General features: G+C 43.6%; 1 protein-coding gene and 1 long non-coding RNA gene across 5 annotated transcripts in view; both read right to left on the reverse strand.

Annotated features, from left to right (window-relative positions):
• Nucleotides 1–21,961, reverse strand: part of RAPGEF4 (Rap guanine nucleotide exchange factor 4) — a 170,127-nt gene that overhangs the window by 94,735 nt on the left and 53,431 nt on the right. The gene's annotated exons all lie outside the window — the stretch shown is intronic.
• Nucleotides 12,810–16,456, reverse strand: LOC309335995. The gene is made up of 2 exons (XR_014153841.1): nt 16,245–16,456; nt 12,810–16,042 (listed from the first exon to the last, which is right to left on the reverse strand). It is a non-coding gene; the product is annotated as an uncharacterized lncRNA (long non-coding RNA).

Genomic DNA, 21,961 nt, shown 5'->3' on the forward strand with positions numbered 1-21,961 from the left:
ATTGATTACCCCCCACATTTAGCTGCCTGCACAGGGCTTTAATCTGCTTTCCTCCCTAGCCTTTTGCACAATAAGATGGGAAGGTATAGCGTTGCTATATAATTCATTGTGGCGGTGATAATGCGGAAGACAATCTCCATATTTGTATGTGAGAGATGTGTATACATCTTTCAAAATTTAACTCAGGTATTCCAAACTTCCTGAAAGGGTATACAAGCAAACGATCCAGAGAAAAACAAAAACAAAAGGAATTATTAAATGTGACATATCTTATGCACTTAATTCCCTCATTTTCAGCCCTAAATCAATAAAAAACTATACAGTATAATTGAGATATGTTGATCTACTTCTGCTATATGCAATAAAAGCACACCTGGTTTTCATTATACAGTAGTACCTCGGGTTACATACGCTTCAGGTTACATACGCTTCAGGTTACACACTCCGCTAACCCAGAAATAGTGCTTCAGGTTAAGAACTTTGCTTCAGGATAAGACCAGAAATCGGGCTCCGGCGGCGCGGTGGCAGCAGGAGGCACCATTAGCTAAAGTGGTGCTTCAGGTTAAGAACAGTTTCAGGTTAAGAACAGACCTCCGGAACGAATTAAGTACTTAACCCGAGGTACCACTGTATTTAGCCTGTTTGTTAATATTGCCATATGAGTGCATTCTCATCATCTGTCTATCCAGTCCTTTTTTGCATAATGTACTCCAGCTACTATGATCATGTATGAAACTAGCTTTTTATGTACAGTCATACCTTGGGTTGAAGTTGAGTGTTTTTGGGTTGCGCTCCGCGGTGACCCAGAAGTAACGGAACGCGTTACTTCCGGGTTCCGCCACTTGTGCATGCGCAGACACTCAAAATGATGCCACACGCATGCGCAGAAGTGCCAAACAGCAACCCGCGCATGCGCAGACATAGGTTGCGTTTGCTTCAGGATGCGAATGGGGCTCCAGAACAGATCCCATTCGCATCCAGAGGTACCACTGTACTTGCTTAACAAACCCATTTATATAATTTAAGTTTTAAAAAGATTATGCATCCCTATTAATTGAGTTGTTATTATTATTAACAGTTTCCCTGTAATTTTCACTTTGCGAGACCACCACCAATTATGTTAAAGGTCTCCTGCTGTTTCTGTTTGTAGCAGAATCTTAGGTAGGTCTTCTTTTATGTATCGGGGACACGGGTGGCATTGTGGTTTAAACCACTGAACCCCTTGGGCTTGCCAACTGGAAGGTTGGCGGTTCTAATCCTGGCGATGGGGTGAGCTCCCATTGTTCTGTCCCAGCTCCTGCCAACCTAGCAGTTTGAAAGCACACCAGTGCAAGTAGATAAATAGGTACCGCTGCGGCAGGAAGGTAGACGACGTTTCCATGCGCTCTGGCACTCATCACGGTCCTCCGTGTGCCAGAAGTGGTTTAGTCATGCTGGCCACATGACATGGAAAACTGTCTGTGGACAAACGCCGGCTCCCTCGGCCTGAAAACAAGATGAGCGCTGCAACCCCATAGTCGCCTTTGACTGGACTTAACCATCCAGGGGCCCTTTACCTTTACCTTTTACCTTCTTTTATGTATTATGACAGGGGGATATACTAACCCAGAATAACCTTACAGCAATTCTGCCCGATTGTTGCACCTCATGAAAAAATATTATTTTTGTTTCAGAGACTCTCTCATATTGAATACATAGTGATCACACACATACCCTGAATATTTAGTAAAGGTAAAGGGACCCCTGACCATTAGGTCCAGTTGTGGACAACTCTGGGGTTCTGGCGCTCATCTCGCTTTACTGGCTGTGGGAGCCGGCGTACAGCTTCCGGGTCATGTGGCCAGCATTACTAAGTCATTTCTGGCGAACCAGTTCAGCGCACGGAAACGCCGTTTACCCTCCCGCCGGAGCGGTACCTATTTATCTACTTGCACTTTGATGTGCTTTTGAACCGCTAGGTTGGCAGGAGCAGGGACCGAACAACAGGAGCTCACCCCATCGAGGGGATTCGAACCGCCAATCTTCTGATCGGCAAGTCCTAGGCTCTGTCGTTTAACCCACAGCGCCACCTTGCATCTGATGCTAGTCCTTCTCAGTGCCTTCAATCCTTCACTGTTATCGTTTCAAATTCCATACTTGCTTGCTTTTCCCATGATGTTCAGTTAAGTTTTCTAATGGAAAAATATTCACACTAAGGAGGGTTTCCTTTTCCCCTTTATTTACCTTGATTTCTGCAAATGTTGGGGTGAAATTATTTTCTAGGAAGTATTAAAGGTTGAAATTTTATATATGACTATTGTAATCTTGAGTACCCAAGTTTTTTGTTTTTTTTTAAAAGACCCTCTTTAGCCTTTTAAAGCCATCATGATCAGGAAGGAAATGAGGTATCTAACCAATTCTCTTTGAAACCGAGGGCAAATCCTGTGTTCATCAGGCCCAGGGCTGACCTTAGATGATACTTCTCAAAACAGCCTTTGCTGAAGAAACCCTGGATGCCTTTTTAATATTCAATCAGTCTTTTTGATTGCTAATCCCACAAAGGGAAGCCTGTTTCCATTATGATTAAATACAAGAGAAAGCCCTTTCTTTGGTTAATTTTGTATCAAAGAAGGCCTTTAATCCGTATATATTGCACTGGAAGCATGCTTTCTGGCCTTGTTTCAAAATTTATTTGATTATGTCATAAGCAACTGTCAGTGTGCATTTTGGTAGATATGCATAGAGATCACAAATTCAGGAACTGGTAAACAGTCGGTCAGATTCTCCCAAATATTAAACACACTCAAGTTCTAATCATTTCAATGTAGTCTTGAACTCAGCTTAGCGTGCTGCTTTCCTAAGGCTCGTTCAAATCTATACGTTCATCATGCGGTGACTGAAACCAAGTGGTAGCTGGCTTTCATGTGTGAAACCCCCATCACAGATTGAACCACCACAGATGGAATTCCTACCTTATTTTTCGCTCTATAGGACGCACCGGACCATAGGACGCACCTTGTTTTAGAGGGGGAGAACAGGGGGGGGAAATTCTCCCCCTCTCTGCTCAGCGCCCCTTCAGCGAAGCAGCAGGAGAAACCGAGCCCCTTCCATTTCTCCTCCCGCTTCGCTGAAGGGGCGTTGCGCAGAGAGGGAAAACTGTGCAGCGCCTCTCCAGAGAAGCGAAGCCTGGAGAGCAAGAGGGATTGATGTGCACTGACCCCTCTCGCTCTCCAGGCTTCAGGCGGTTATCCGCAAACCTTTGGAGCGCAGTGGGAACTCCTGCTGCACTCCGAAGGCTTGCGGATAGCTGCCTGAAGCCTCTGGAGCGCAGCGGGAGTTCCCACTGGGCTCCGGGGGCTTCAGGCGGCTTCAGTGAAAGCAACGCGAAGCCTCCGAAGCGCAGAGGGAGCGCTTCAGAGGCTTCGCTTTGCTATCGCTGAAGCCAAGGAGCCTGCATTCACTCCATAGGACGCACACACACTTCCCCTTAATTTTGGGAGGGGGAAAAGTGTGTCCTATAGAGCGAAAAATACGGTATATTCCCCTTACAGTATCTCAAGCACAATGAACCCAGTTAACATATCAAAAGTTTGGGGTTCTTGGGTGTATGTGCTGCAGAAACTCAGTCAAGCAGTTAAGCTCACCACAAAAAACAGCCATTTTGCAGAGTTGTCTATACTTGGCCAACACCAACATAGACACTATTTACAGATGCTGCAAGCAAGTCTTCTCTCTCTGAGCCCAGAGAGGGTTCTTTGCTTCAAAGTCTTTGCTGTGTTAGAGTCCACAGCCAGTTCGGTTGCTTGCAAAGTCCTACAACTAATAGTGTTCTCCGAGTCTTGGTGCCTGGCAATTTTCCAACTCCTTTCTCAGATGATCTCCTTTTAAAAAAAGCCTTCACTCAAATCTGCACTTCCAACAGATTGCAGGAATTGTTGAAAGCTATCTCCTACCCACCGAGTTTGTTGCAACCTGAGCCCTTTTACACACAGAGTTACTTGCCAAATCTACACAAGTAACAGAGATAAGAGAGTGACAAGGTGCCTGCAGGTGCATTGTGGGAAATGAGTAATTTCTGCTCAAGGGGAATTAACCCATTAACTGCATTTCTTAACAGACTACACATTACACCCCCTACAGAAATTGCCCAGGAATTGAACATAAACCAGCAGTCCTGTAGTCATTTCTTCCCCTTCTTTCTAAAATGTTTGGAAGCACTAACGACTTAATGCTGCATCAGTATAAACAGTAGCAAATAACTAACTATATCTTAAGGGTGCAGGACAGAGTGCATTAAAAGTACTTACAAATGGTGCTGAAATGAACCAAGAATGGGTACCAAACAAATGTCTCCAGAAAGGTTATTCCACACTCTGGGGGACCGACACCAAGAAGGCCCTGTTCCTGTAACCATTGTCTAACCTCAGAAGGAAAAAGGTGACAAAAGCTTGGCATCTGATAATAATCTCAGTATATGGGCAGACTCATAATAGGATAAGGTGATCCTTTAGACTTTTTCCCTAAACCACTTGGGGCTTTATATGTCAACAAAGGACTAGACCAAACTAGAGCAAAAGCAAAGTAACTTAATAAAATACATGGATACAAGTAGAAAAGTTTATAATAATATACAGTGGTACCTTGGTCTGCAATCGTTTTGGATGACAACTGTTTTGGATGACAACCACGTCAAACCCGGAAGTGCGTGTCCCTTTTTTTGGATTACAACCCATTTTTTTGGGAGGCCCGATTGGCGAAAGTGCGCCTTGGGTTACAACCTGTTTTGGTTTACAACTGGACTGCGGGAACATATTATGGTTATAAATCAAGGTACCACTGTATATGACAGTAGACAAGATACAATGCTGGTTAACCCTGACACAATGGACAATTGTAACTACGGTAACTCCTCTTCATAATTGGTTTTAATGCTTCTTGTTCCTACACTTTGACACACTGTTGTGTAAAAAGTGACAAATAAATAAATAAGATTTATTTGTTTGTTTATTTCATAAAGTTTATATACTGCTTGACTATGAAAAAAACCCCAAACAAACCCCACCTTCAAAGCAGTTTGTAAAAAAAGAAGAAGTAGAGATCTTGGGAAAATCAATGGTGGAACAGTATAGATCAATTAGCAGTGTCAAAAACAACTAAAACTATGACCGATACAAAAATCAGTGGACCTTGATTGTGTCCTAAAGAAGTAACCATAGGATTGCCTATTATCCTAAACAAACTGGTCTCAGAGTACAGATCTCAGTTCTAAATGAATTTTGTCACACAAAAAATGGTCTCCCCCATCACTTCTGCCAGCTGGTACTCAAAGGCTGGTGCTCCCCATTGCTGCAAAGCAGCTTGAAACTGCCTGTGTCACTCCTGGCTTCCTCTCTCCCTTTTTGTTTCAAACACTTTGTTCTCTGTATGTAGAGGCAGAAGACAGTTCTCCTGTCCTTCTCTTCTCAGAAGAATATTTCCTTGTGGGAGGCTGCATGAGAGAATGGACAAATCATCTAGACCAGGCATAGGCAAACTCGGCCCTCCAGATGTTTTGGGACTACATCCCTGACCACTGGTCCTGTTAGCTAGGGGTGATGGGAGTTGCAGTCCCAAAACATCTGGAGGGCCGAGTTTGCCTATGCCTGGTCTAGACTCACCCCCCCCCCCAAAAATAAAAAAAAATAGCAGGAGAGAGGAGCCTTTGGCAAGACACAAATGAAAGGAACGGAACTATCAAATGTCATTCCTTGGGAACCATTGAGCCACGAGTCTGAGCACTGTGTATCTGAGAGTGGGAGCCAGGACACCTATTTCCATGAAGAAGAAGAGGAGGAGGAGAAGAAGGAGGAGCTTGGATTTGATATCCCGCTTTATTACTACCCTAAGGAGTCTCAAAGCGGCTAACAATCTCCTTTCCCTTCCTCCCCCACAACAAACACTCTGTGAGGTGAGTGGGGCTGAGAGACTTCAGAGAAGTGTGACTAACCCAATGTCACCCAGCAGCTGCATATGGAGGAGCGGGGAAGCGAACCCGGTTCACCAGATTACGAGTCTACCGCTCTTAACCACTACACCACCACTGGCTCTCATGAAAGAAGGAAGCGGATGGGATGCTTTTAGGAAGGGGAAAGTCACGGGAACATGGTCTGCACTGGCCTTGGGCCACTTGTTAGCGCCCTACAGAAAGCGTTTCTAAAGTGGATCCGTTATTACAGTGATGGGGGAATGGAACTTTGTTCCATTCTTTTCCGTGTATAAGACTATTTTTCTTTCTTTTAAAATCATGCTAAAAAGTGGGGGTCGTCTTATACATGGGTAGTGCATAGGATGGACGTTTGATTGGTTGCTGCTGAGGCTGACAGCGGCTGTTGAGTTTGTTATTGGTTGCTGCATCAATAGGTGGTGTTGATTGGCTGATGCTCCGGCAATTGGGTGGGCAATTGGCAGCTTCTGCCGCCGATGGGACAGACGAGAGGCGGATTTAGCAATCCCCCCCCCCAAAAAAGCTCAGCAACCCTGTGCCATCTCCCCTCATTTTCTTAAATTTGAGTCCCCAAAAATAGAGGGCGTCTTATACATGGGGGCGTCTTATAGACGGAAAAGTACAGTATATCGGCTTTCTCTCGTGCTGTATTATATAATCCTCCAAACAAAATCCTTTCCCCTTGCTGCCTTACAGTGAGGGATTTTTTTTGCTTCTCCCTGCAATCTGTCGGATTTGAAGCTATGGTGGTATAGTTAAGAGAAGCTGTGAAATGCATTAAGGAAACCCCCCCCCCCCAAAAAAGTGCTTTTAAAACAGAGGAATCATAGAACAGCTGAAAACAGCAATTACGACGCAATTGTCTGTGGGAGAGAGAGCTAAACAACGGTTTATAGATTTGACCTACTGTATCTTACCTTTAAGAACACAAAGAGGAAAACATTGCTACACAGAGCAGTGTAGTGAGTTTGGCAGAACAGCAGTGGGAGCAATGCTGCCTCTGACTAGGACAAGGATGGGGCAGGCCAAGGTGAGGTGAGGTGGTGGCCATGTTCAAATGAAGATCATTGGGGGACCTTGGGCCAGTCACTGCCTCTTAGCCTAACCTACATCACAGGGTTGTTGTTAGGAGAAAATGGGCAGGAACCATGTGGGCCACCTTGAGTTCCCTGGAGAGCAGGCGGGATATAAATCAAGTAAATCAATATTAACTACAGTGGTACCTCGGGTTACATACGCTTCAGGTTACAGACTCCGCTAACCCAGAAATAGTATCTCGGGTTAAGAACTTTGCTTCAGGATGAGAACAGAAATTGTGCTCCGGCGGCGCGGTGGCAGTGGGAGGCCCCATTAGCTAATGTGGTGCTTCAGGTTAAGAACAGTTTCAGGTTAAGAACGGACCTCCGGAACAAATTAAGTACTTAACCCGAGGTACTACTGTAATGGGTTTTGATGCATGGTGTCTAAATATTGTTTAAAGGTTTTTTTAAAGGAACTCATGAAGCAAAACATGCTGAGTCATACTGAAAGAGTACTGGCTTTGTGTCTGCACACACGGGGAATCAAATCATCTACATGTGAGAAGTCGCATCAGCCTCTAAGGCTCAATCTCAATTATACAATGGCGTTTCTAAAGAAGCCTTAAGTTTAACTGTGGTTTTATTTAATGAAGCACATTTCAACATGCAAAAATATTGTGAAATTACATTGTTTTGATGGAGCGCTGGCATTTGCTCAATTTTTTTTATATTAAAGTACCGTACTGAAGAGAATATCTCCCTCTTGCCACTTGTGTGAATAATGCTTTTAGAACAGCATGGGTTGACTTAGCTGAAGCCGCTTTGATTCCATTTGATAAGAAGCAAGAGAGTGAGGAAAGAAGTTATAGGACGATGCAAATGATAGCAAGCTTTCCTAGCTCAACGTGGAATAACCTGAGGTACTACTTTAGCTAATGGGGCCTCCTGCTGCCACCGCGCCGCCACCACACAATTTCTGTTCTCATCTTCTTAACCCGAGGTACTATTTCTGGGTTAGTGGAGTCTGTTACCTGAAGCATCTGTAACCTGAAGCATCTCTAACCCGAGGTACCACTGTAGATGGTCTTCCGAGAACCTTCCGCTGTACAACTGCTTAAGCAGACAAAAGTCCTTCATTCTGTAAAACTTTGCATAGGTACCATCTAGAGCTTCCTAAAAACACCAGACAGCGCTTTCCGCCTGAGGAGTGCTGTTTTCTATGCAATGTGGCAAAAAAACCCCCCAACTATTTATTTAATAGCTTGTACACTCCTTTGCAGGGACGCGGGTGGCGCTTGTTATTATAAAGAAGCAATGCGGAAGCAAGAAGCAGCTAAGCCAGCTGCTGGTGACTGGAAAGGCAGACAGGATGTTTGTGACTGTTACCATGGCAAGAAAGGGGCAGTCCATTCTCCGTATTGAGCACCGGATGTTAGCTCAGTGTGTGTCATATGATCTGTACAGGATGTACATGGGTGGAGTTTGAGTTTTCTCTCTGTTGTTTGTGAAGAGTGCAGACATCTTTGCATGTATGGCTGCTAAAGACAGAAATAAAGACATGTAAATACATTTCTGTCTGAGTCTGATTCCCCTCCCTGGGGAGCAGGGAGGAGGAAGAAGCAGTGGTGTGTTTTTCTCACAGTCTGGGAAAAATCGCCGATACAGACATCGTCCTGTTTACCTGCCGGGAGTCGCAGCGGGAGGTCTAAAGGAATTCAGCCGGTGGGTTAAAACACAGAGCCTGGGACTTGCCGATCAGAAGGTCGGCGGTTCGAATCCCCGTGACGGGGTGAGCTCCCGTTGCTCGGTCCCTGCTCCTGCCAACCTAGCAGTTCAAAAGCACGTCAAAGTGCAAGTAGATAAATAGGTACCGCTCCAGCGGGAAGGTAAACGGTGTTTCCATGCGCTGCTCTGGTTCGCCAGAAGCGGCTTAGTCATGCTGTACGCCGGCTCCCTCGGCCAGTAAAGCGAGATAAGTGCCGCAACCCCAGAGTCGGCCACGACTGGACCTAATGGTCAGGGGTCCCTTTACCTTTACCCTCCTTTGCAAAATCAACATGGTGATATATAACATGGATGCGAAACCTGTCTCTTCCCCCCGCCACACCCAATATTGTTGAACTCCAAGTTCCATCAGACTCAGCAAGCATGCCCAATGGTCAGGGATAAGGGAAAGTGCAGTCCACCAACATTTGGAGGGCCACAGGTTCTCCATCCCTGGGCCATCCCTTGGGTTTTACATCATAAATAAGAGTATAGCCAAAAGTTCAGTTTCAAAAAACAATTACTCCTGTACTTCAAGAGAAGAAGATAAGGTGAAAAACAACAGGTCCTCAAGAATGTTGCAGACAGACCAAGAATGAAGAGGCACAAACCTCAAGATTTTGGAATTGACAGGATCACAACTAGAGAGATAAAGAGAAGATCTGTGAAGGGGTCCATGCGTCTCCACCCTCAGCGCTTAGCCGAGACACTGAGGTCCTCCTCCAAGGGTCTTCTGCTTGTTCCCTCACTGTGAGAAGTGAAGTTACAGGGAACCAGGCAGAGGGCGTTCTCGGTAGTGGTGCCCTCCCTGTGGAACACCCTCCCGTCAGAAGGAGATAAAGAATTACACAACCTTTAGAAGACATCTGAAGGCAGCCCTGTATCGGGAAGTTTTTAACGCTTGATGTTTTTATTATGTGTTTAGATATGCTGTAAACTGCCCAGAGTGGCTGGGGAAACCCAGCCAGATGGACAGGGTATAATTATAATCATTATTATTAGCCACACAAAATATTGGTGCACTACCTTACCTGCATCTGCAGAGCAGTTAGGTGGGCTCTTGTACTTTGCTTGGCTGCTTAGCCTAAACTGAGAAAACACCTTTGTTCAAAGACACCTTTGAACATACCAAAAGCGAGGTATTCCATAAGAGCAGCAGAAATGTACACTGTGCATGTGAATCCACTGGAAAGAGCTATTCAGCGAACCATCTTAAATGTGTTTGAGCAGAACCACAGATCATCATGCAGTGTGTGCTCCATATTGCTACCATGCCTCCATTTTCACAGATGACTTCATACTCAGTCTCACATTCAGGAATTCTTTGTCAGTGCGGCTAATACCCCTCTGAAGGACCTGTCTAGCACATCTCTTGACACCTTGCCTCAAGGCAAGATTTGAACACCATACAGAACAACTGGGAGGGGATTTCATATGCTCTTCAACTTTCTTCCTTAAGGCTTTTCTACGCAATAAACTGCTCACCCTCTGGTTCAGAGCAAACTTAAAATTCTATCTATTTTGGATTTTTAAAAGTGCTCTACGGCGCTGACCACAGATTCTCTATTGGACATCCTGTAAAAGGCTAACACGTTTAACAAGGGAATTATATGACCATTTAAAATATATGATTCCTGTACAGCTATAATGCCCATGATCAGCAATTCCATAAGACTGATCTGATGAACCTCACTTTCTTCTTCTTTGCATTTTAAGCAAAGCTCCGGGGAGGGTGGTGTTATAGGAGCGAAGCCTGGCAAAAATGTCATTCCTTCATAATAGAAAGTGTCTGACAGCAGAAACCAGCATTTACTAAGACAACAGACTTCTGCATAAAATAAAGATCCATTTAAACCTGAGGAAAAAATATAAATCCCTGCCTGGAGAAGACTCCAATACACAACTCACTAAGGGGTTAGCAACAGAGGGTGGAGAGGAAGATGCAGGAGGAGTTAACAGGGGAATAATATGTTTTCAGTTGAGCTGCACATACTTAGGCTTTGTTTCAGGAGATATTGCTGGTCAATGAACACAAAGTCAATTTTTGGCGTCTTATATAAATATCTGAACAGGAGGTGGGATGATTGGCTCCTTCAGCTGTTCCAAAATGCAGCACCCAGATTTCTGGATGGGTTTCCATTTAAGAACTCATATAACCCCCTTTTAAAACAGCTGCGCTGGTTCAATAGTTCGTTTTCAGGCCTAATTCAGTCAGTGTGTAATAATGGTTAGAGTGTTGGACTAAGACTTGGGATCCCGGGATTTAAATCCACACTTGGCCATGAGGCTCACTGGGTGAACTTGGGCCAGTCTCCTTTATATAATAATAATAATAATAATAATAATAATAATAATTTTTTTTTATTTATACCCCACCCATCTGGCTGGGTTTCCCCAGCCACTCTGGGCGGCTTCCAACAAAATATTAAAATACAATAGTCTGCTAAACATTAAAAGCTTCCCTAAACAGGGCTGCCTTCAGATGTCTTCTAAAAGTCTGGTAGTTGTTGTTCTCTTTGACATCTGGTGGGAGGGTGTTCCACAGGGCGGGTGCCACTACTGAAAAGGCCCTCTGCCTGGTTCCCTGTAACTTGGCTTCTCGCAGCAAGGGAACCGCCAGAAGGCCCTCGGCGCTGGACCTCAGTGTCTGGGCAGAACAATGGAGCTACTTGGAAGATGAAGTTGCTATATAAACGTAATATAACCAACCAAACAAACAAAGCCCTAAAGAACCGAAGCCCAAATACCAGAGACCCTCTTAGACATTCAGATCAAGAAAGGGTAGTTGCAATGCCCTCAGAAGTTTGGGGCGGTTGGCACCCCAGGGGAGTACATTCACTGAGGGACATTCACTAAGTTGTGGAATTCCCTCCCCATAGTTTGATGAGGTGCTCCAAATTCTGTGAGAGAATCTTTGCTCTCTTCAGAGACCAATAGCTCCCATGATGCCCTGGGAGGAGGGTAAGGAATGGCTACAAAGTCTGGCTGTCTTCAGGCATTCTGTTAACTATGCATAGTAAACATACAATGGAGGGGAGCAAGGATGAGCACACCAGAACCACCCCCTCATTGTTGTTCTCGTTGCCCTCCACAAGTTGGGGTGGGGCTCTATGAAGCGGGGAGCCTCTTGTTCTCTTAAGGGGATCTTATGTATTACAGGGGTCAGCAAACTTTTTCTTTTTTTCTTTCTTTTCTTTTTTCTAAATCATTTTTATTGAATGGTTTTATTTTACAAAAAACATTACAACCATACTACCACAAAATGTAATTGAGAAATAAAAATTACATACATCAATATTTTGTTTGTTATTTGTTGTTTACCATCTTATTTCCTCCCAAACATTCCATACAAAACACACACCCCCACAAACACAAAAAAAGGAAAAAAGAAAGAAAATAATGATAATAATAATATGGGTTAGCAAACCTTTTCAGCAGGGAGTCAGTTCACTGTCCCTCAGACCTTGTGGGGGCCGGATTATATTTTTTTGGGGGGTGAACGAACTCCTGTGCCCCACAAATAACCCAGAGATGCATTTTAAATAAAAGCACACATTCTACTCATGTAAAAACACACTGATTCCATCCGCGGGCCGGATTTAGAAGGCGATTGGGCCAGATCCGGCCCCCGGGCCTTAGTTTGCCTACCCATGTTTCAGAACAAGAACAGGATCTCCCTGCTTCAGAAATCTGCCCCCCTCCCTAACTCATGGAAGATGACAAGAATGAGGAGGACATCAGCGCTAGCACTAATTCCCACTGCCCGCTCTATTTACTATAGACAGTTGTTGAATAGCAGCACGGGTTTAGTGATGCAGATAAGCCCATGACATCATTAAAAAAGCACATGACTAAGCCCTTCAAAATGGCTAGGAAGGCTTCCCATTTCTAACCCACCAGAAATGAGAAAGTTGCGAGAGATTTTTTTTTTTTTTGTCTAAACCAAATTTATGATGTGTGAACATTTCAAAAACAGATCAATGCTTCTGTACCCTTATAAATTTATTTATTTTTTCCCCTTTGGATCACTTAACAGTTACATCAATTTAACTTCGATATCATACTGTTTTGCCCAGCATATTTTATTATTTGTTTCAAGTTTGAATAACAACAACAATAATAATGCTGCAACAGGTATATGTTTCCTACCCAACATGTTACTTATATTGTTTATATTTAAAGTAGTTTATCATGCTTAAATATGTAAGAGGAACATTGAAAGCAGCTAATACACAAGTATCTTCCAACAGATCACAGTATGAGAGAGAATCACATGTCATGCTAAGCGAAACCATGGCTCAGTTTGAATGTGTGGGCAATTCCATAAGACTGGAGTTCACAGCCTGTTTGCTCCTCCATGATCCTTTTCCCTGCTGTGCTGAACTCGGGGGTGTGCTTAGGGATTGGGTAAGTTGGCCCCCGCCAGGGCGCAGAACCAGGGGGGCACAAAAATCACGTAGGAAGACAGCCAGATGGACCAACAGAGGAAGAGGAAGATGAGGTGGAGAGCCAGAGGGGAGCAGACACAACCCCAATGGCTGTGCCACTGGTGGAGCACACAAGGTGACGAAAAGCAAACTTTTTGAGTTTTTGATCCATGATCTCTCTCGGCACCAATTCAGCTCCTTGCCAAGGAGCCTAGTTATGCCTCTGGCTGAGCTAAGATTTGCCTGAGCATGATGTGCAAACCAGGTCATATGCACTATGGCTACACACAACAATATCTAGAACCAGCGTCCACTTGGCAACAGTACAGAACCTACAAACAGAAACAAGGTTTCATAGTTACAAGTGCTACAGGGTTTTTTCCTGCCAACTCAAACGGAAGAGGGGTGCGAGGTAGCTAACAACTCAAAAATGTTGCTCTATGTTTGACAAATCCTGCAGATACTCATTAGGAGACCTGAGAGGCAGTGATCTGGTTCCTTGCCTTAGGTGAAATGCCAGTCTGTTACATTTCAGGGACGCTGGCAAAAAAAAAAAAGTAAGACTCTACTGCAACAGTCGGCCACCTGCTTCTGAAAAGCTAATTAAGGCAGTGACTCAGCAGCTATAGGATATTTGTGCCTTGTTGAAAAGCAGCTGTTGGCCAAGGTGGAAAAATGGGGGGAGAGATGATAAATGCTTTCAGTAGCTAGATGCTTTTCTTGTCCCACTGCCCTGCAACATTTCATCAAACATTGCAAAATTAAGTTCAGTGGGGAGATAAATAATAATAAGCACTGCATTCAGGAAGGAAAAACCAGATGCACCAATATAGGGTGGGTGGCACACAGGCAGAGAGTAGTACATGGGGGGGGGGGAACTAAGGGTCTTAGTAGACCACTCACTTAAAATGAGTCAGCAGCATGATATTGTCAGTGTAAGACAGTCGGTGTAGTATAACTCTTCAAATGTTGGACTAGGCTCTCTGGGTTAAATAGGCAAGTCATTCTCTCTCTCCCTCTGCACAGGTTTGTTATTAGCAGTGCTTTTTTGGGGGGGGGGGAAACATACCCCTAAACATTTTGTGAATCTTAGTTTGGCCTCATTGAGGGGCACTATTTCAATAGGAGTAGAAAAATGAGAGTACCCCTAAACACTTTTTTTTAGAAAAAAAAAGCACTGGTTTTGAGGATAAAATGAGGCCACCTTGAGCTCTTTAGAAGACACTGAGGTATAAATGGAGTAATAGTAGTAATGCTGAAACAGCAAACACAGTTCTAGACAGCAACAATGGACATTTATAGAGACCAAATCATGAGAAATAATAGTGCCACCTTACTCTGCTTTAGTTGAATCTCACCCAGAGCGCTGTGTCCAATTGCTTTTTAATATGCACGCATCATCTATATAAGATAATATTTTAGAGCAAAGCACATCAATGGAGACAAATCAATCACCTCACTTTCAGAGGAGAGATTTTTATTTGGTACATATAGCTTTGGCACCAAATATCCGCACAACACCCTATTTTAATAACCAAGCTGTGATGTTTACTCCCAAATCAAGGGCAATTCTGCTTTCGTAGATTTCTACCAACACCATAGACATTCATTCCTCCTTTAATGCAGTAATGTATTACCTGCAATTCTGAAATCTGTGATGGAGTAGAAGTGAAAGTAAAGGTTAAGAAAACGTTGACTTCCTTGTCCATTTTTACTTTTCCATTAATTCTTCCCATCTACCTCAGTTCTCCACACACAGATACGAAGACATTCTGAACAAAATGTATATTTACATGAACAAGGTTTAGATCAATGTACACATGGAATCAGAGGCATGATTTTCTTGTGATACCACAAAAAAAGTAAAAACAAATCCAGCTACATAGATTTGCAATATATTTTGGCAGTTTTAGTTGATAAACGTGCCCCAATCAAAGGGACTCCAGTATTGCAAACACTTCTGCTGTGCAACTAAGATATGAAAGCATAAACTAATCCATCATTTCCCTATGTTCTGTTTCCACTATACTTTATAACTTTTCCTGAATATTTTGGGTACAATACTATTATGTGTTTGCATTTTTAAGGATTACTTGTTTCTTCCACTTTCCAAGTGTTAGACCAATATTTGGGATGATGAGCAATATTAAGAATGCCTTGTTGATTTCACAGGGGAAAGGGGGGAGGGGAGGAAAAGAAGTGGAATGACAGAAGATATCATGGACTTATCGTGAAAGTTTCGCCATTCATTTAAAATGATGTGTGGGTTGTAGCTTTTGGTTGTGACTGTGATTGCACAGCAAATGACTGGGTCATTAATCTCTCGTTTTGAAAGCAAGGCTTCTAAAATGTTTCCAGAATGAAACTGTATAAATCCAGGAAAATATAATAGCAAGTTTCCCCACCCCTTGAACTCTACCACTCATGTTAAATATTGGGCCTGTGAGTTCACTGGAACCATCAATTCATATAAATACACAAATTACATTTTAATGTTGCTGCCATTTTTAATCACACACAGACTGACTCTCAAAGTGAAGGCGATTCAACTTTGACAATATCTGTAACAACTTTAACTTGGCATGCTGACATACTGAGTAACAAACATCACGGAGCAGTTGGTTTCAGTGGTTTCTTAAGCAAACGATACGCACAAGCGTCACAATTTACAAAACAGTACAATTTGCAGCAGCGGCGGCAGCAGAAGAAGCCAAAAGCACAACACAGTCAAATTTAAGGGGCAACAGCACAGAAAAACATAGGCCCATCCACCGGCAAAATCTCCTTCAGGCTATAGTGGCAGCAAAAGTTCAATGCCTCCTTGCACCAAGAGTCCCATGAGGAAATTTGCCTTGTTCTAATTTTGGAATCTGGAAAAAAACACACACCAGGAAGGATTTTTATATATATATTTAAAAATAATAATGATATGTATATATCTGAAAAAGAAAAATCTCTTCAAAGAAAAATATTTTCCCTCAGTGTGAAGCAAGAGAATTGCTAGTGACATATCAAAAGTACTGAAGCAAAGGTGTGGCTTTTAACATCAATATGAAGATTAAGGCTAGTTACCCTGTCCCTGTGATGTTTAGGCCATGTCATCACACTGCGACACACCGTGACACTTGCATGCCCACATCATTTGCTGTCACTGGTGGAAAAAAGCACATAGCGAAGGCCTGACTAAACATGACAGGAACTTTCAAAAGCCTCCCCACCCCTCATTTTCTAAAACGGCAAACAGAGTTGGTTCAGCCCTAAAATCAATTCTGCGCTATGCCTGCAAATCTAGGAAAGCCTCATAAATAAATGCTGTGACTATTTCAAACCGACTGCTGGGATTCTCTCCCCTCAGGGCAATTCACATGACCAAACTGATATTGTTGAGAATGTGGGTTAAGTGGATCGATGTAGAATTTGGCACAGGATGAAGCAGGCAAAATGGTAGCATCATGTGGACTAGGCACATGATGAAGCAATCACAAGACCAACCCCCCCACAAACCTACTCTATATCTCCAAGCTCGCCAACACAGTAATTTTAATTGGTCCTTATTCACGGAGAGAACCGCAACTATCAGCTAAGGAGAGTTGAAGGATGCGAATAAAAAATTAAAATGTTATTCCGTCTGGCTGGGTCTTTGGGGAGATGGCCTAGGCAGGAAGCTGTCACGACAAATGAGCATGTACAGGCATACGTCTTAGTAAATCAAACCACAGACACACAAAAAGAGTTAGCTGGAAGGCTGGTGGAAAACATTGTTCAAAGCTGCACAATTTTAGATAACCTTGGCTTTTGAAACAGCCAAAGCACTGTTTTGCTGCTGAACAAGGCTGCAATGCTAGCATGTCTACTCAGAAGTAAGTCCCACTGAATTCAGGTAAGCAAGGCTAGGATTTGCAAGGGATCAGGACTTCGCTAATATCTTATGCTAAGAAATAGCTCTAAGCAAACAACAAAGAGTCACTCTGAACTGGAGGCTCTCTATTTCATATTTCAGTAACATAAGCTGGAGTAATGCCAGGTGCTTTTGGCAAATCCTGCCCCACAAAATAAATCTCTTCTCTGCTTGCCTATCAAGGATACTCAAGTGAAAAATCACTGTACTGCTAGAACAATGCTTCTTGATGCTTAACAGCAACAAGGAAACCAGTTACTAATGGGGCCCAAAACTGGGAACTTAAGAAGTAGGGTGGCCTGCTTGCGGATGGGTGAATTGGTTGACTTGGGTTTCTTTCAGTTTTTCAGCTTTCCAATTTTAAATTCAGTTCTCCAGATTCCTGCATTCTTTGTGCATACAGTGGTACCTCGGGTTAAGTACTTAATTCGTTCCGGAGGTCCATACTTAACCTGAAACTGTTCTTAACCTGAAGCACCACTTTAGCTAATGGGGCCTCCTGCTGCCGCCACACCGCTAGAACACGATTTCTGTTCTTATCCTGAAGCAAAGTTCTTAACCTGAAGCACTATTTCTAGGTTAGTGGAGTGTGTAACCTGAAGCATATGTAACCTGAAGCATATGTAACCCGAGGTACCACTGTATTATTTGGTTGCAGAACTGCACCACAAAATTAGAAGAGTGAATGTCGAAAAACAATGCAGGTTGCGTAGTGGTTTGCAAAATGTCAATTAGATCATCTCTCATTTAAACTTCATGAGACCCATTCTAATTCATTGTTTCTCTACCACATTTTAAAACATTTCTCTGCATACATGAAGGGTGGGAAAAATGAACCTTGAGATTCTCAGGAGTCCAGTGGCAACCCAATAAGGTTTTTGCAACTGTGTGCAGCATGTAGGGCTTTGTGGCCCACCTTCAGTTCATTATTTGCTGAAACATGACCACCACTAAAAAGCCTCTGCTACGTTTCAGAAATGTGCCATTTTGTTTCTACATGAAAAATTTTATCTGTCTTTCTGTACAGTGCAGAAATTCAGAAGTACTAGAGTGGTGTTGCTCTGTACAGGAGAAGGCATGCATGCCGGGTGTAGAATTAAAGCAAGCAGCAGATATCAAGGCACCCTACTGCTACAGCCACGTGCAAAGTCAGCAGAGATGCTGGTGGCAATTCCAGATTATGTTTTGCCACGTTTGAAAGATTCCAAAAACCTGCATCTATACAGGCATCCCCAAAAGCATCTCACTCAGACAAGCAAAAAAAATCAGAGCATCCCCAGCTCTTATAGTCCCAGTACAGCATTAATACTGACATCGCTTATTGGCGACTGCACAGAGATAAGGAGGAAAGGTTAGGATGTGTCTGGCTGTAGATGTGTAATCTCAGCCCTCCTGAGGGAATGGTCCAAAACCTTTGACCTCCCCAGATGCAAGAGTAGTGCTGTTATCTTAGCTCTTCTGCAAAGGTCCCCCTTGCATTACATTTGCCTGTACAGACACCTGATATTCATGGATATCTGTTGCCCTATACTGGGCACAGCTGTGAAAATGCACAACCATAAAAGAAGCTATCAAGCATCATATGCAAGTACAATGATTTCATGGAATGGGCCAAAAGCCCCACAACCAGTATTAGGCACCAAATATTCCTTCCCTATCCCCACGAAACCAGGAAACTCAGTACACCAGCAGTTTCGTTCATGTACGCGGTTGCCAATAGCCCAGAAACGAAGCCCTGGTCTGCTGTTTCTCGTCTTCCTTTAACAGAGATTTGATATGCAGGAACCCAAAGGGAAGGTTTTCAGGGATGGAACAAAATGTGGAGATTTGTTCATTGCTGCAGTTGAGGTTCTAGTTCAGAAGCTGGTAAGCCCATTAGAAATCCTCTCACAGTGGCGGCTGCTTCTTCCAGGAGAGCCTAGAAATGTATTCTCAGCAAAGCAAATCTTTGTTGTGCATATTGTTTGCAGTTCTTTTGACGTATGGTCATGAATACGTATGAACACTAGTTTTTTTAAAAAAGAAAAGCAATCATGACCATAGTAGCTATGGAGACATGATCCCAAACCCTTGAATCTTGATCTCAAATGACCCATAACGCATATAGACTGAACGTATCAATTTATACAGGCATTATGGTAAAATCCACTACCGACCTGTTTTCGTCTCAGGCCCATCTGATAACAGTGACAACGACCTCTGCCTGGGGCTTTAGAAAGGATTAATGACTAACTGGCGTTAATAGACTTTGGATGCATTTCAGCCATCAACTCTTCCAGCTCATCATTAATCCTAGGAGATGTGCTAGACACCATTCTGTCATTATTATTAAAACTTCATTTTTTAAAAAAAGGAGGAAAAGAAATCCTCTGCACAGATGGGTGCAGCATAATTGGGAAAAGAATAATTGTCATTGTATATTGGGGGCAAGCGTTCGCTGGGAACACGAAGTCTCATTATCGAGAAAGGGAAAGAAGGCTTTGAATGCTGAACCAAAAAAGTGTGTGTAAGGACACTAGTAAACCTTGGCTTAAATAGCCCTGGCTCAGATGCCTGCCTTGCTAGCTCATCTTTTAACTTGGTGGAAGAGCTGGTTGCCTCTCACGTGCAATAATATGCCATTATAAAGCAAGCCCTGGTTGTACTTGTGAAGATTCACAACATGAGATCCTTCCTTCTCTAGAAAAGAGGGGATATCCTATGAGTGGGGAACTTCTACTGAGTTCAAGATGGGCTTTCGGCTGCAGAAAATGGATTCTGGTGTTATGGAAGTGATTTCCACTGCTTGGTTTAAACTGTGATGAAAACATAGTTAATCATTACCCATTGATTTTATTGTATTTTACTGTTGTTAGCTTTTATTGTAGACTGCTTGTAAAAAACCCCTTTGGGTGAGTCATAAGTCAGTGGTGGTGGATCAAATGGGAAGAAGGAAACTTTGGAGGAGAGGGCAACATGCCTGCTCTTCGACCATGCAAAAGGATCAGCCAGCTGAATACTGAATATAGCATTGACACAGATCCTCTGACTTCAGTGTCATTTGTTAAAATGCAGATTGTGTATTTTCACACAGAGGCAAGCAGAACAAAATATGAATCTCCAGGGTATGGTCTGAAAGTCCATTAGCCCAGCATCTTGCTGAAGCTAGGCGGGTCTGGATCTGGTCAATAACCTGGCATTGGTGTGAGCTTAGGATGTCATTTCACTAATCAGATGATGTAGCCTCTAGTCCACAAAAGCTTGCGCCTTTTCAGGGCACGAGACTCCACAGATTTTCCATGTCAGGAGGAAACATCTGCCACCCCCAGCTGCACTATGTTCATAAAGCCATTTTCGTGGAATGAAACTAAGCAGGCCAGACATTTTCTTTTGCCATACTGTCCCTGCCACCCCCAAGGCACAATGCGCTCGGCAACATACATGACAGTGACAGACTTGTCCTTCTGAATGCCCCATCACACATCAAAGCTGGGTGAGGGGTGCTCACCACTTCTCTCACCCTGGGGCCTCCATCCCAGGTCCTTTTCTCCCAACTAATCTCACTTCAGCATGGAATCCTGGGGGCTAGAGGAGAATATCGGGGCTCTAAACTACAGGGCTAGAGAGGGGTGTTACCCCTCCCCATGGATACATCCCTTTTGTTCTTAACATCAGACTATCCTCCCAGCCATGCTTTCCTCATGGCAAGAGCAAACCTGCATTTCAGGAGGCAGGTCTGCAGCTGCCATGTCCAATTTGGGCCTGACAAACCAGGGCAGTTGGTCTTACACATACAAATTGCCTTCGTCCCTGCCAAAAGTAATCACACAACTGTTTAGAAAGTAAAGTTCTTCTCTGTCTCTAGATCAGAAAAAGGAGGTGGTCAAATTCATCCCAAACAGGAGTATGGTGCCTGAAGCCTACCAATGGCCTCCATTCTGAATTACATTGACAAATGTCCGTTTCCAGTTTTCCTGTTATATTTCACACAGGGTTGAGAAATGTATACCACACAAAAGGATTCTTCTGTCAACAGTCTTTATAGGATATGCTACACAGGCAGGATAACATTAACACATATAAATCTTTTCAGTAGCAGCTAGCCTTGAACTCAGAACCTTTTGGGCTGTAGCTAGGAATGCAACCCTGCTATTAAAACAGAATATTCTCCAAAAGACTTCCCCTCCCCGCAAAGATACAGCCGTACCTTGGAAGTCGAACAGAACCCGTTCCAGAAGTCTGTTCGACTTCCAAAATGTTCGGAAACCAAAGCGCCGCTTCTGATTGGCTGCAGGAAGCTCCTGCAGCCAATCGGAAGCCGCGGAAGCCCCATCGGATGTTCGGCTTCCCAAAATTAGTTCACATGCCAGAACACTCACTTCCAGGTTTGCGGTGTTTGGGAAACGTCCAAGTACCAAGATGTTTGGGAAAACATCCAAGTACCAAGATGTTTGGGATCCAAGATATGACTGTACTTGAAAATCACCCAGGCTGGCTATGGGATCTTGTCTCAGCAAGAGACAATATTCTGCTACTGTTAATCCAATGTCAAGCCTCCTCTCTCCATTATCTCTGTCCTTGCTTAGTGCCTGTTTTTGTTCCTTGGCTTCTCCTGCTCACACTATCAGGCTTCCACATCTTTTCCAGACACCCAGCTTCCAATTCCCTGGAAAGGATCTCTTGACCCTAACTTGAACTCCTGGCACCATCTGGCTTAACACTCTGAACTGCTGACCCACGTAGTTGATTTAACAGTCTTCAGTCAGTGCCTCTTGAACTTGCGCAGGGTCACGATGCATAATACTGACAAATTTATGGCAACGCTGACAGAAGCAAACAGGAACACATCTGCGGTAGGTCTTATTATGGACCTCAGTGATAACATTCCATTAAAAAAAGGAGGAGGGACAGA

The sequence above is a fragment of the Podarcis erhardii genome (assembly GCF_964252035.2).
Source record: "Podarcis erhardii genome assembly, chromosome: 1".
In the NCBI taxonomy this organism is placed as follows: domain Eukaryota; kingdom Metazoa; phylum Chordata; class Lepidosauria; order Squamata; family Lacertidae; genus Podarcis; species Podarcis erhardii.